Consider the following 15,229-nt stretch of genomic DNA (forward strand, 5'->3'; position numbering starts at 1 on the left):
ATACACCTACTGACCAGAGCAAGCAAGAGAAACCACAAGAGAACCAAGACTGGGATGACATGTAGAGTGAGTACTAAGTACCACATTGGATATAGACATGTCCCCAAAGGTAAAGATATGCAATAAAATCAGAGATTTCCTTCCCTTAGATGTCTTGCTCCCCCTGAATCTACATGGGATATTGGGAGAAGATAGGGAACAGAAAATTAGAGCAACAAAAAAGGAAACAACAGAGCTTGAGCTAAAGCAAGCAACCAAACATGTCTTTCCCCTCTTAAAGACATGTGACATCTCTCCTCTTGAACACCAAGCATCTGGGGTCTTTGATGATATTACTTTCTCCTAGTTGAGAAACTCTCTCCCCCTGAGTATTCTCTCTTTCTCCCCCTATAGGAAGGATTAAGCTTTGATGTGATCTCTCTCTCCCCCTTTGACATCAATTTCCAAGAAGGGCTCTTCTGGACATGTGATACAAATGGGTTGGTCCTCGAGTCACAGAGCAAAGCAGCATGTCTAATATGATGCTGGTAGAGGACAAGAATCATTGAGTGGAGCTGGAGCAAACAGAAATCAGGAATAAGTGGCAAGTTGGTTTTCCTGTGGTGGAATCGGTGACTCCGAGTTGTGTGCTTCGGTTGCACCGAAAGATTTCGGTTGGGCCGAAAGAGAACAAACTGGTGTGACCGAGTTCATTAGAGTGAAACCACTTGTCACCTCAGCTCACTAGACAAGTAAGATCTCACAAGGATATGCAAGGAATTTACTGAAAGATTTGCAATGAATTGGATGCAGAAAATGCAGAACAAAAAGGAAAGAAAAGAAACTAAAAGTTCTAGATGAAGTTTTTTTTTTGAAAGGGGAAACAAATATGCAAGAGACAAAATCACGGAGAGACACACGAGAACTTCATCTAGAGATGGTCGGCGACAAAGTCACCTATGTTAGAGTATATTGACTTAGGAGTCAAGTGAGAGCACTTGATCATAGGTCATACTCATCGTTTAAGCTCAAAATGGGGTTACCATTTTTCGTTTAAGCCTTTTGATGTATTCACATCTTGTCAAGTTGCTTTGACTCATGACTTGGAGTAAAGCTTCTCTAAGATGGAATAACATACCTTGGGTGGTGGTGTTGATCTTGCTCATGTAGTTGAACTTGTGTGGGTAGGTTGATGTAGTTCATCAAGGGTTGGGAGCACCACTTGGAGTTTGAGTTCATATACCTACATGGGTTAGCTTTGCAAGGAAGAGCACTTGTGTATCCAAAATGACAATCATAAGACTCAACATAGAATTTGCCAAAGGATATGTTTGAATGGTTTCGTGCTTCCTTGTATTCAACCACCATTGTGTAGAGACTTCGTGATGTAGAGATTGCTCAAGATGTGAGTGAGTTGTAATCTCATAGATTTAGATTCAACCAAGTACCTACACGGGTTACATAACATGCAAGGTACAAATATATCCAAGACATATGAATAGCATCATAAGAGAAATATCGAGGATTAGTCATAGGCTCATGCCCCGCATGTATCAAATGGAGTTCCTACTCCAAGTTTGAAGCATCAATGGTGTTCAATTCACCTCTCAACCTGCAAAACACTTTCTCATCAAGTGGTTTAGTGAATATATACGCCAATTGCTTATCGGTGCGAACATGCTTAAGGTTAATGTCCCCTTTTGCAACATGATCTCGAATGAAATGATGACGAACTTCAATATGCTTAGTTCGAGAATGTTGCACGGGATTGTGAGCAATCTTAATAGCACTTTCATTGTCACATAGCAATGGAACATGTTTCACATATATCCCATAATCTTTAAGAGTTTGGGTCATCCAAAGTAATTGAGCACAACATGAACCAGCGGCAATGTATTCCGCTTCGGCGGTGGATAAGGATACCGAGTTTTGTTTCTTGGAAGACCAAGACACAAGAGATCTACCAAGGAATTGACAAGTACCCGAAGTGGATTTTCTATCAACCTTGTCTTCGGCATAGTCCGAATCGGAGTAGCCAACAAGATCAAAAGAGGACCTCTTAGGATACCAAATGCCAAAATTTGGTGTATGGATTAGGTATCTCACTATCCTTTTCACAGCCTTAAGATGACACTCTTTAGGAGCAGCTTGATATCGTGCACACATGCACACACTTAGCATAATATCGGGATGAGAGGCACATAGATATAACAATGAACCAATCATAGAGCGCTAAACCTTTTGATCAACCGGTTCACCATCTTTGGTCAAATCAAGATGTCCAATAGTAGGCATGGGTGTAGTCATACCTTTGCATTCTTGCATATTGAGCTTCTTGAATAAGTCCTTGGTGTACTTCATTTGAGAGACAAAGGTACCTTCCTTAGTTTGCTTGATTTGCAAACCGAGAAAGAATTTAAGTTCACTCATCATAGACATCTCAAACTTCTCCGACATTAGCTTTACAAACTTCTCACTAAAATGAGGGTTAGTTGAACCAAATATGATATCATCAACATAAATTTGGCACACAAATAGTTCTCCATTAACCCTTTTAGTAAAAAGAGTAGAATAAATTTTACCAATTTCAAAGCATTTTTCAATAAGGAACTTGGTCAAGCATTTATACCATGCTCTAGGAGCTTGTTTAAGACCATAAAGGGCTTTGTGAAGTTTGTAAACATGATTAGGTTTCTTAGGATTGACGAAGCCGGGAGGTTGCTTAACATAAACTTCCTCCACAATTTTGCCATTTAGAAAAACACTTTTAATGTCCATTTGGTACAAGGTGATATCATGGTGATTAGCATAAGCAAGTAAGATGCGAATGGACTCAAGTCTAGCAACGGGAGCATATGTCTCACCATAGTCCATACCTTCAACTTGTGTGTAGCCTTGGGCGATGAGACGTGCTTTGTTGCGAACCACTTGTCCATCTTCATCTTGCTTGTTGCGAACACCCATTTGGTACAAATGATGTTGTGGTTGTTGTCGGGCTTCTCGACCAATGTCCACACTTGATTTCTCTCAAAGTTGTGTAGCTCTTCATGCATAGCGCTTATCCAGTCCGGTTCCTCCAATGCTTCTTCAACCTTCATAGGTTCAATGCTAGAGATGAATGAGTAATGTTCACAAAAGTTAGCTAAACGAGTTTTAGAGCGAGTGATTCTCCCGGTTTGGATATCATTGTAGATTTGCTCGACGGGATGATCCTTAGCAATTCTTGCTCGAACTCGTGAAAGCTTTTGCTTGGGTCGGGGTGGAACATCCTCTTCATCTTGTGCTTCTTCTTGGCCTTCTTCATTGTTGACGTTGTCGTTCTCTTGTCGTGGTGGAGAAGGAGGTTGTTGATGTTCATCTTGGTGCGCTTCCTCGTTTTCTTCATCTTGGCGTGTGCCACTTGTCGATGCTTCCGTATCAACTCTTGGTTCACCTTGTCGTGAGGTAGAAGCTTCCACTTGGACGAACAAGGTACTCTCCTTCACTTCCTTTGGACGAATCTTGCCAATGGACAAGTCTTGAATTGCTTCCGAAGGGTCTTTGTCTCCTACATCAATTGGCAATTGCTCTACTTGCGAGCCGTTAGATTCATCAAACTTCACATCTACCGTCTCTTCAACCTTTCGGGTGAAATTGTTGTAGACACGGTAAGTGTGAGAGTTTGAGCCATAACTAAGTAGGAAACCTTCATGAGATTTAGGAGCAAATTTAGAATGACGATGCTTATCAAGAATGTAGCACTTTGAGCCGAATACTCGAAAGTATCCAACTTGGGGTTTGTTACCGGTGAGAAGCTCGTATGCCGTCTTGCCGAGTAGCTTGTGAAGATACAAGCGATTTTTTGCATGACAAGCTGTCTCAACCGCTTCCGCCCAAAAGTGCTTTGGCGTTTTGTACTCATCAAGCATCATTCTTGCCATCTCGATAAGAGTCCGATTCTTCCTTTCAACAACTCCATTTTGTTGAGGTGTGTACGTAGCCGAGAACTTGTGTGAAATCCCTTCTTCGTCAAGAAAGGTGTCCACATTTGTGTTCTTGAACTCCGTTCTGTTGTCGCTCCGAACCTTCTTGATCTTCACGTCAAACTGATTTTGGGCCTTCCTAGCGAAGTTTTTGAAGATCTTTTGGACCTGCGATTTGTCATCAAGAAAGAACACCCACGTAAATCTTGAAAAATCATCAACTATGACTAGACCAAATGAGTTACCACCGAGACTCTTGTAGGCATTTGGACCAAAGAGATCCATGTGAAGTAGCTCGAGTGGTCTTCTTGTGGTCATGATATTCTTCGCGCGGTGACTTCCTCCAACTTGTTTCCCTGCTTGACAAGCACTACAAAGTCTATCCTTGTCAAATATGACATCTTTTATTTCAAGGATATGATCACCTTTAATAAGCTTATCAAGATTTCGCATACCAACATGACCTAGTCTTCTATGCCACAACCAGCCTTTAGAAGATTTGTTAATTAAGCAAGTTCTAGGTTGAGCCTTTTTAGTGAAATCAACAATGTAAAGATCTCCTCTACGTATACCGGTAAAGACCATTTTATGATTGTCTCTATGAAACACTTGGCAATCTACTTCAGTGAATAAGACATTGAAACCGAAATCTGCAAGTCTAGAAACTGAAAGTAAATTGTATCCAAGGGATTCAACGAGCATGACATTTTGTATGGAGCTATCATGTGAGACGGCCACCTTACCAAGGCCAACCACCTTACCCTTTGAATTATCACCAAAAGTGACATATTTTCGAGGGTCGTCGTTTTCAGCAAGCTCACGGAACATATCTTTATCTCTGGTCATATGATCAGTACATCCACTATCAAGGACCCATTCCTTTCCTCCAGCCATGTAGCCGCGAAGATTTGCCATAAGACCAAAATGCCTCATTGCATCATCAAGATCATAGTCACTATCATCATCTTCATCATAGTATCCATGTTCAACATCATCTTGTGATTGATCAATTCCTAGAGAGGGTAATTCATTAGATAAATGATCATCACAATGGTTACCTTTATGAATTCTAATAGCTTCGGATATGATATCGCTAATGATTCCAACATTTCCTTTAGCATGCATGAGATTGGAAAGCTCAAATAGACAATCACCAAAGCTAGGATCACTAGAGTTCATCTTAATCAAGGCAATAGACTTATGGAGAATTTTGTCTAAATTTTTCAAGGAATAATCTGGAAATCGTTCCTCAAGAAATCTCCATATGGTGTAGGCACACATGAGAGTAGGCAAACATCTAATCAAGTTTCTAGGCAAGCCTCTAATGATGAGCTCAACAGTTCTAAGATTGCGAATCATGTCAATATCTTCATCTAGGGTAGGGTGCAAAGGATCAACATGAGGTGCACAAGGGCTAGTAATGTACTTGTTCAAATGATATTCATTGAAAATCTCAAGCATTTCATTTTTCCACTCATGAAAATACTCTCCATAAAGAATAGGCACTCTATGTCTAAGACTCCCCAAAGTAAACACATCCATCTTCCTCCAATGGTGTTTAAACCAAGGCAATGGAGACCAAAGCTCTGATACCAATTGAAAGGATCGAGAAGAGGTGTCTAGAGGGGGTGATTAGACACTAAGTGCCAAAAGTTACAGTTTTTAATATTCTTAAGTTTAAGTGGAGTTTAAGCACAAGTTTAACAAACACAATACATATCAAGCAAGCACGCAATGAGTATATGAGCAGCGGAAAGTAAAGCATGCAACTTGTAAGAATGTAAAGAGAAGGGTTTGGAGTATTCAAACGCAATTGGAGACACTGATGTTTTTGTTGTGGTTCCGATAGGTGGTGCTATCGTACATCCACGTTGATGGAGACTTCAATCCACGGAGGGTAACAGTTGCGTGAGTCCACGGAGGGCTCCACCCACGAAGGGTCCACGAAGAAGCAACCTTGTCTATTCCATCACGGTCGTCGCCCACGAAGGACTTGCCTCACTAGCGGTAGATCTTCACGAAGTAGGCGATCTCCTTGCCCTTACAAACTCCTTGGTTCAACTCCACAATCTTGTTGGAGGCTCCCAAGTGACACCTAGCCAATCTAGGAGACACCACTCTCCAAGAAGTAACAAATGGTGTGTTGATGATGAACCCCTTGCTCTTGTGCTTCAAATGATAGTCTCCCCAACACTCAACTCTCTCTCACAGGATTTGGATTTGGTGGAAAGAAGATTTGAGTGGAAAGCAACTTGGGGAAGGCTAGAGATCAAGATTCATATGGTTGGAATGGAATATCTTGACCTCAACACAAGTGTAGGTGGTTCTCTCTCAGAAAATGTGTATTGGAAGTGTAGGTATGTTCTGATGGCTCTCTCCACGAATGAAGAGTGGGTGGAGGGGTATATATAGCCTCCACACAAAATCTAACCGTTACACACAATTTGCCAAACTCGGTGGGACCGAATGGTTAAACTCGGTTGGACCGATTCAGCAAACCTAGTGACCATTAGGATTTTCGGTGGGACTGAGATGCAACTCGGTAGGACCGATATGGTTAGGGTTAGGGCATAACGTAATCTTGGTGTGACCGATTACACAAACTCAGTGGGACCGATTTTGGTAATAAGCTAACCAGAGAGTTGGTCAGGCAAACTCGGTGAGACCGATTACACAAACTCGGTGGGACCGATTTTGGTAATAAGCTAACCAGAGGGTTTGCATTGTAATCTCGTAGTACCGATTGCTCAAACTCAGAGAGATTACACAGAGTTTACAATCCCATCTCGGTGAGATTGAGATCCCTATCGGTGAAACCGATTTGCTAGGGTTTGTGGTAGTGGCTATGACATCTGAAACTTAGTGGCGCCGGATAGATAGAATGGGTGGGGCCGAGTTTGACTTTTGGTTTAGGTCATATGTGGATGTGGGAAGGTAGTTGAGGGTTTTGGAGCATATCACTAAGCACTTTGAGCAAGTAAGCCATTAAGCAACACCTCATCCCCTCTTGATAGTATTGGCTTTTCCTCTAGACTCAATGTGATCTTGGATCACTAAAATAGAAAATGTAGAGTCTTGATCTTGAAGCTTGAGCCAATCCTTTGTCCTTAGCATCTTGAAGGGGTTCCACATCCTCTAGTCCATGCCACTCCATTGTTGAACTTATCTGAAACATACTAGGTAAAAGTGTTAGTCCAACAAGAGATATGTTGACTTAATTACCAAAACCACCCAGGGAGCACTTGTGCTTTCAGTACCTTGAACCCTTTGTAACTGAGGACGGGAGGGGTCTCGCGAACTCTATATAAGACAGCCCCCTCCTCAGGGACAAGGGTTCGCACCCCCTGTAACATCACACACATATAATCCAGTTGACCACCTCCGGGCACCGAGACGTAGGGCTATTACTTCTACCGTGAAGGGCCTGAACTCGTAAATCTTGTGTGTACAACTTCGCCATAGCTGGGATCTTGCCTCCTCATACCTACCCCCATTCTATTGTTAGTCTTAGAACCACGACAGAGGCCGAATTGGGAGGACCCCAAGTAGGATTCCTCCTACTTGGGGCGCCCCCTTGGCTGCTTCTCCTCCCCTCCAACCTATATATATGAGGGGGCATCGCTAGAACACACACCAACAATTGTTAGCCGTGTGCGGCGCCCCCTCCACAGTTTACGCCTCCGGTCATATCTTCGTAGTGCTTAGGCGAAGCCCTGCGTGAATCACTTCACCATCACCGTCACCACGCCGTTGTGCTGACGGAACTCTCCCTTGACGCTTTGCTGGATCAAGAGTTCGAGGGACGTCATCGAGCTGAATGTGTGCAGAACTCGGAGGTGTCGTACGTTCGGTGCTTGATCGGTCGGAACGAGAAGAAGTTCGATTACATCAACCGCGTTATCAAACGCTTCCGCTTTCGGTCTAGGAGGGTACGCGGACACACTCTCCCCCTCTCATTGCTATGCATCTCCTAGGTAGATCCTGCGTGAGCGTAGGATTTTTTTTGAATTACATGCTACATTTCCCAACACGAAGCCCAAAACGGGACTCCAGATCTGCCCTCTAGATGAAGAATAGGAGGTGGCAGCGGCTTCGTATCATCAAATGCGATGAAACTTCTTCTTTTGTTTTTTTCCTCGGGAAATAGGAATTTAGTGCTGAGATTAGGGCCAGTGGAGCCACCTAGGCCCCACAAGCCACCAGGGCGCGCTCTAGGCGGTGAGTGCGTCCTGATGCCTTGTGGGCACCTGGTGGCCCCCCTCCAGTGGGTCTTTGCTCTATTATTTTTTATATATTCCATAAAAAAACTTCAAAAAGTTTCGTCCAATTCCAATAACTTTTATTTCTGCACAAACAACACCATGATAGTTCTGCTGAAAACAATGTCAGTCCGGGGTAGTTTCATTTAAATCGTGCAAATTAGATTTCAAAACAAGAGCAAAAATGTTTGGAAAAGTATATACGACGGAGACATATCAGGCGGCGATTCGTGGATCTTTGTGGGCGAATATGTTCGGGCAATCGAGAAGCAAGATCTCAACGAGATCGGATGGCACATATTGAAGAAGCGTATGGACGGCAGAATGACAACAGGGTGTGTGGTGAGCTAAAAAGCTTTAACTGGAGATGGCGAGTGGCTACCACGCGACGATGCGATGGGCGCACTAGGACGATGGTTGGTGACATTGTTGAAACCCTACTCGACGTTTGCAACAAGGGGGTGGAGGCACAACGAGCTACAAGGCCATGTGGTGGTTGTGGCGACTAATGACCGGTGGCCTCCGCTACAAGCGGTGAGCGGGCTGGCGATGGGGACGGCAATGCAGGGCACATGATAGCTCGCGAGGGCGGTGAGTGAGGCGAGGCGCTCACGAGATGGAAGAAGAGGAGAGAGAAGAAGGGTTTTTTCCTTAATGCAGGGGAAAGAGGTCGACCCACACACTTGAATCATACGGTGCATAGCGAATGAATTGTGCGGCTGGCAGGGTCACCAATCTTGATTTTTTTTTTAATTTGAAAGCTGCATTTTAGCGAACCTGGGTTTGCAGATCGCCTTACGGACCTCTAAAGTACGTACTCCATGCACCCAAAATAAGTATCTCAACTTTATACTAACTTTAGCACATAATTATATTAAGGTTAAAACATTTATTTTGTTAAAACTTGGGTAGGGTCTGGCCCTGAAGTTGCATTGTCTTTAGCTTTTGATGACTGTAAGGATCTTGTGATTGAGTAATACAAGTTTTCATCCCAGAAAAAAAAAGTGCGCTCGACGCATATTTTGGCGGTCGATATTTTTGACGACGTCGCCACCGTCGGCGTACGTACGTTGAGCTCGAGTTCCCGATCACGATCACGATGACGATCAGTCTGGGGCGTTCCCGAGATTCCCAAGCGTGTTCTTTTCTTGTCCTTCCAAAGCGTAATAAATGCCGCAGTATTGACACCGCGCGCGCTGTGGACGACGACCGAGCAGCACGGCACGGCAGCACGCGGCGCGCACGCGTCCGGGGGCGGCGAGACACCTGCCCCGCCCCCGGCCGCGCGTCCCGTCGGGGCACCGCAGGAGCACAGCGAGCCAGCCGTCCATCCGTCCAAACAAATAAACGAGGAGCCGGCGGGCGGGCGTCCTTATCCGAAGCAGCCCGCCGCTGCAAAGCTGCGCGCGCACGCTGGCCCACCACAGCCCATGGCCCACCCCCCGTGTCCCCCGCTCGCTCCACCCTTTCCGCCGAGGCACCAAAACGGGAAGAGGAGGCGCTTTTTTTGTTGGTCTCTCCCATCTGAGCTCGTTGATTCCTCGGGTTGGGCCAGAACTGTGGCGATTTTGCCGCTCCCGTCTGAATTCCTTGGCCCGTGTGCAAAATTAGCAAAGAAAACAAGTGGGCGCAGCACGAAAGAGGAGGGCAGCAAGAAGAGAGGGGATCTTTCTTTCCTCTTTCCTGAACCCACGAACCGCTTCCGGCAGGTGCGAACAAAAACGCTGCGCCTTTCCTTTTCCAGCTAACAGGGAGGCAGCGGGGGTTGGGGTGGGCCTGGCTGGGCCCTGGGCAGGCCCAGGGCGGGCTAGGGTTTCTCTTCGCTTCCCGCTTGACCGGTTTAACGGGGGCAGTTGCTAAGGCCACACGAGGCCTAGGCACACAGAGGAGACCCGTCTTTTCCACCGTGGACTCCTTTTCTGTTGCTTTTTATCCTTGTTGGACCAGAAGCACCGGTATATACCATGCTTAAAAAATGTCCATTGCCATTTACTAGTACTTCATGTGTCTAAAAAAAAGGTAATATGCACATGATGCAAATGGAGACCTCTCGAATAATTGTTTGCAAGTCAGAGCCTTCGAAGTTTGTAGTAGACGGTTTACCAAACGATGTATCTCTATTCTAACCTCAAATATAAACCGCCATGAAGGCACTCCCTCAAAAAAATAATAGATGCATATGGTGCATCACACATGTATGCTCCCGTGCATGCCATGGTCCTAATAATACCCAATCCCTAATGAATATGAAAGATGGGTACTCCCTCCTGCTGGATTTGATAAGTCGGGCATGGCTTTTAGGTCTTCTTTTTGACTAACAAACATATGTAGTATAGTATGCCACACGGATTATATGGTTAGAAACTTCATTTGACGATGGGTCTAAAGATAGGATATTTAACGAAATATAATGCATATTTTCCCTGGTCAAATTGAAGATCTAAAAACACGTGCCTAACCTATAAGACTAGTCATAGCGGGGAATAATACAAAAACATCTTATATTTTGGCACGGAGCTAGTATATTGTAGAATTAGTATCGTGGATGGTTGCATTTATTAGGTTGTAGACTTATTTTGCTCTAGGTTGTTTTATGTTACAATAACATATTATTATTATTTTACCAAAAGGAGTTTTTCCCCGCCCCATTTTATTGCAAAAATGAGGCAGGCAAACAAAGACCAAACTGTTTCCAATGTTCGGGCCAGGCCAAAGTAGCTAGATCATATTACAAACAGGTCCTTAATATGGGAGGAAAGCCACCCGCAACACATAGCAATAACGGGTTTTTTAAACAAAGACACCAGGCTAAACTATTACAGATCATCGGTTGTTTAGCCGGAATGCGCTTGCAGATAGAAGCCCTGGTGCTTCCCTTTGTGGCTCAACTTAGTCTCCCCTAGCAGGCAATCCTCTGAAGTTCTCCTCTTCTTCGGTCTAACAGCTGTAGGCACTCCTTCATAAGCTTTGATTGTTGATCCAAGCACAGAACCATCCACTGGTGAAGAAGTATGCTTATTTTTCCCAGAACAGTCCGGGTATCTTTCCACATAGCTCACTAAAAACAAAGATCCTTTCGAGCAGTCCATAACCACCAAATGGTAGCAACCCCAATAATACCCATAATACTTTTCTTATTGTTTCTACTCCATATTTCAGACATAGCTGAGATATGAACGTTCGTTGAAAAGCCAAAATGACAGCAATATCAATCCAAACAAGCTTAGCAACAATACAATCACATATTAAGTGTTGGACGGACCCCTGCTCACAACAAAAAAACAAGAACATCTTCAATGTGTTGTCTTTTAATTCGGTTATCCCTAATTAGAATCTTGATATGGATAACAAGCCAAACAAAGACTAAATATCTACGAGGCACAGTTATTTTCTAAAACTTATCCCAGCCTGAGGTAACACATTATGTTACCACAAAAGTCCCTCTTCTTATTAACTACTTGCCACATAAACAAATTTACCTTGGGGATGTGTTATGTTAGTGGGTAAGTTATTCTCACTGTGGCCACCCTAAACCCACCTACAGAGAGTATTTTGGAATGCACATGATATTGAAATTAGCAGTGTGTCATCAATTACCACATCCTCAATTTACAAAAATTATTATAGTGCGCTTGTCCTTTGGGGGCTTAGCACGATGACTTCCCTGTTGTTTACTACAACAAGGTTTGCCTGACTCCAGCAAGGGATAGGCGATGACGGTGTCGTGCCTTCAGCTCGCTTCAGTTCTTGTAGTCGTTGCTAGATGGTCTACGAACATGAATGCTATGTTTTGTTGCTTCTCGTGTTTTTTGTATAACAATGATATTTAATGCATAGATCGGAAGTTTTTCCCACAAATAAAATATAAATCACCATGTATTCTTCTTAGAGTGCACCCGTTAGCAAACAGTTAGCACATGTACACATGTGGAAGCACATTTGCTTCCTTGGTGGTTTTGGTAATTCAAGGCGACATACATATTGTTGAACTTAATGTTTTCCTCAAACATAATTCATCAAAAAGTTCAATCTAGGCAAGTAGATGGATGGAGATGTGGACCCCTCAAGCTACAAAGGACAAGCACTGGCAAAAGCTCCAAGACTCTACATTTTTTGTTAACTGATCCAAGATCACATTGAGTCCACATGAAAACCAATACTATTAAAATGGGATGAGTTTTTGATTATGAGTCATTTGCTCAAAGTGCTTGAAGATATTGCTCCAAAACCCTGGGACACACCCTCACAATCCAATCTGTCCAAAAACCTAAGTTCATCTCGATCCCATCAAAACAAATACACACAAACTCATCAAGTTACACTTGACAGAGCCACTACCCAAACCCTAAAAACTTGGTCCCACCGAGATGGCATTCGGTCCCACCGAAGTGCAAGTGCAAACTCTTTGTAACTCATCGATTTCATTTCGGAATTACCAAGTGAAACCTATTGGAATTACTGAGATGACGAAACCGCTTAGGTCATCACATATCGGGCCCACCGAGTGGATTCATCCAGTCTCACCGAAACGTCTAACGTTTGAATCTTTTGCACTAGTCGATGCCTCCGAGATTTTCTTTTGGTTCCACCGAGTTATGCATAAAGGTGTGTAACTGCTAGATCTTTGGTGATGGCTATATATACCCCACCTACACCACCAACTCTCAGTGAGAGCAATTATAACAAAGCCACCACTTCCCATATCCATTTTTTGAGAGAGAACCACATACACTTGTGTTGAGATCAAGAGATTCCACTCCACTCATTTAATTTGTGATTTCTAGCTCCCTCATGTTGCTTTCCGCTCTAACCCTTCTCCTACTACCAAGTCAAATATGTGAGAGAGTGATTGAGTGCTGAGAAGACTATCTTTTGAAGCACAATAGCAAGGATTTCATCATCAACAACAACATATATTACCTTTTGAAGAGTGGTGTCTTCTAGATTGGTTATGTGTCACTTGGGAGCCTCCAAATCATGTGGAGTTGAACCAAGGAGTTTGTAAGGGCAATGAGATCGCCTACTTCATGAAGATCTACTCCGGGCGAGGCTAGTCTTTCGTGGGCAGTAGTCATTATGGAATAGACAAGGTTGCTTCTCCATGAACCCTTTGTAGGTGGAGCCTTCAGTGGACTCATGCAATCATTATCCTTCGTGAGTAGTAGTCATTGTGGAATAGACAAGGTTGCTTCTTTGTGGATCCTTTGTGGGTGGAGTTCTTCGTGGACTCACGCAATCGTACCCTCCGTGGGTTGAAGTCTTCATCAACGTGGATATACGATAGCGTCACCTGTCGGAACCATGCAAAAAATCTCCGAGTCTTTATTCCGTTTGATCTTCCTATCTCTACCTTTCTTTGCTTTCTTGCACCTGCATGCTATTCTTTATCCGATGCCTATACTCTAGATATGAATGTGTAGATTGTATCGGCTGTCATTTAACTTGTGCTAAAATATGTCTAAATTCTAAGCAAAATAATAATTGCACCTTTATCTTGTTAAGTGTCTACCCCTCATCCCCTCTAGACCCCTCTTCTCGATCTTTCAACATGCTATCATGAAAAGATGATAAGATGATTTAATCGTGTGATAGTAGTAATGTTGGAGCCACACTAATACCAGTCTACCTACGCAAGCCGTGTCTGTATAACAATAAGAGTGGATACACATTAATTATAATTTTCCGTCTCAAAATAAGTGTCGCTGATTTAATACAACGGTGACATTTATTTTGAGACGAAGTAGGTATTATATGCACCCACGAAAAACAAAAACTAAGAAACTGAAGCGGACACATCCGTTTATGCTAGATAAAGACATAATAAGTTACACAAAGACTCTATTTTTTCTATTTTCTCCATTTTTTCTCACTATGACCAGCTTAAACCCACCTGGAGAGAGTATTTTAGAATGCACGCCATATTGAAAGATGTTATACAGGGTGTCATCAATTTACAAATGTTATTCTAGTGCGCTTATCCTTTGGGACCTTAGCACAATGACTTCCGTACTGCCTACTATAACAAAGTTCGCCCGACTCCAACGAGGGAGAGGCGATAACGGCGAAGCGCCTTCGGCTCGATCGTTTCGATGCTTGTAGTCGTCGCTAGGTAGTCTACGAACATGAATGTTAGTTTTTGTTACCTCTCATATTTTTTTGTACCGCCATGATGTTTGATGCAAAAATCAAAAGTTGCTCCCACAAATAAAATAAAATCACCATGTCTTCTTCTCCCAATGCACCAATTAGCAAACAAGTAGTACATGTACACATGTTTTTTTAGGACACATGTACACATGGTATGGTGGAAAGATGATTTGACCGCATGATAGTAAAGTTGAAGCCACACTAATACCAGTCTACCTACCTAGTTCGCAGCAAGAGTGGAAGCACACCAGCAAGCCAAAACTTATACTATTATTAGTTATACTTCCTTCGTCTTAAAATAAGTGTCGCTGATTCCGTACAACAACGATATTCATTTCTGGGATGGAGGAGGTATTATATGCACCCACAAAAAACAAAAGCTAACAATCCCTAAAAGAAGGGAAACAAAAGTTAAGAAACTGAAGCGAACACAGCCGTTCCTGCCGGATAGAGACAAAAAGGCAGCTCCACAAATTCTCGGATTTCAGGGAGCTGGAGGACTGCCGAACAGCCCCTAAGTTACAGAAAGACTCTTCATTTTTTTTTCTATTTTTTTGAGAAAAAAATGACTCTTTTTGATGGGTTGCGCCGTTCCCCGGGGTGCCCGTAGCAGAAACGTCCGGGGGGAGATAAGCGAGCGGCGGGCGGGATGGGCCGGGAGCGGTACTTGAGCCAGGGCCTCTGAATCTCGCGAAAACCCCTCTTTGGCTGCGCCTGGCCTCCCCCCCTCCCCTCCTCTCCCCCACCCCTCGCCGCCTCGCGTGAGTCTGTGGCGGCTATCCTCGTTGCCCTCTCCTCCTCACCTCCCCCTCCCCCTCCCCACCCGCACCCTCCCCTAGGGTTTATCCCCCCGCTCCACCACCCGTGCTCCAATCCGCCGCC

Source organism: Triticum dicoccoides, chromosome 5A, assembly GCF_002162155.2.
Source record: "Triticum dicoccoides isolate Atlit2015 ecotype Zavitan chromosome 5A, WEW_v2.0, whole genome shotgun sequence".
Classification (NCBI taxonomy): Eukaryota; Viridiplantae; Streptophyta; class Magnoliopsida; order Poales; family Poaceae; genus Triticum; species Triticum dicoccoides.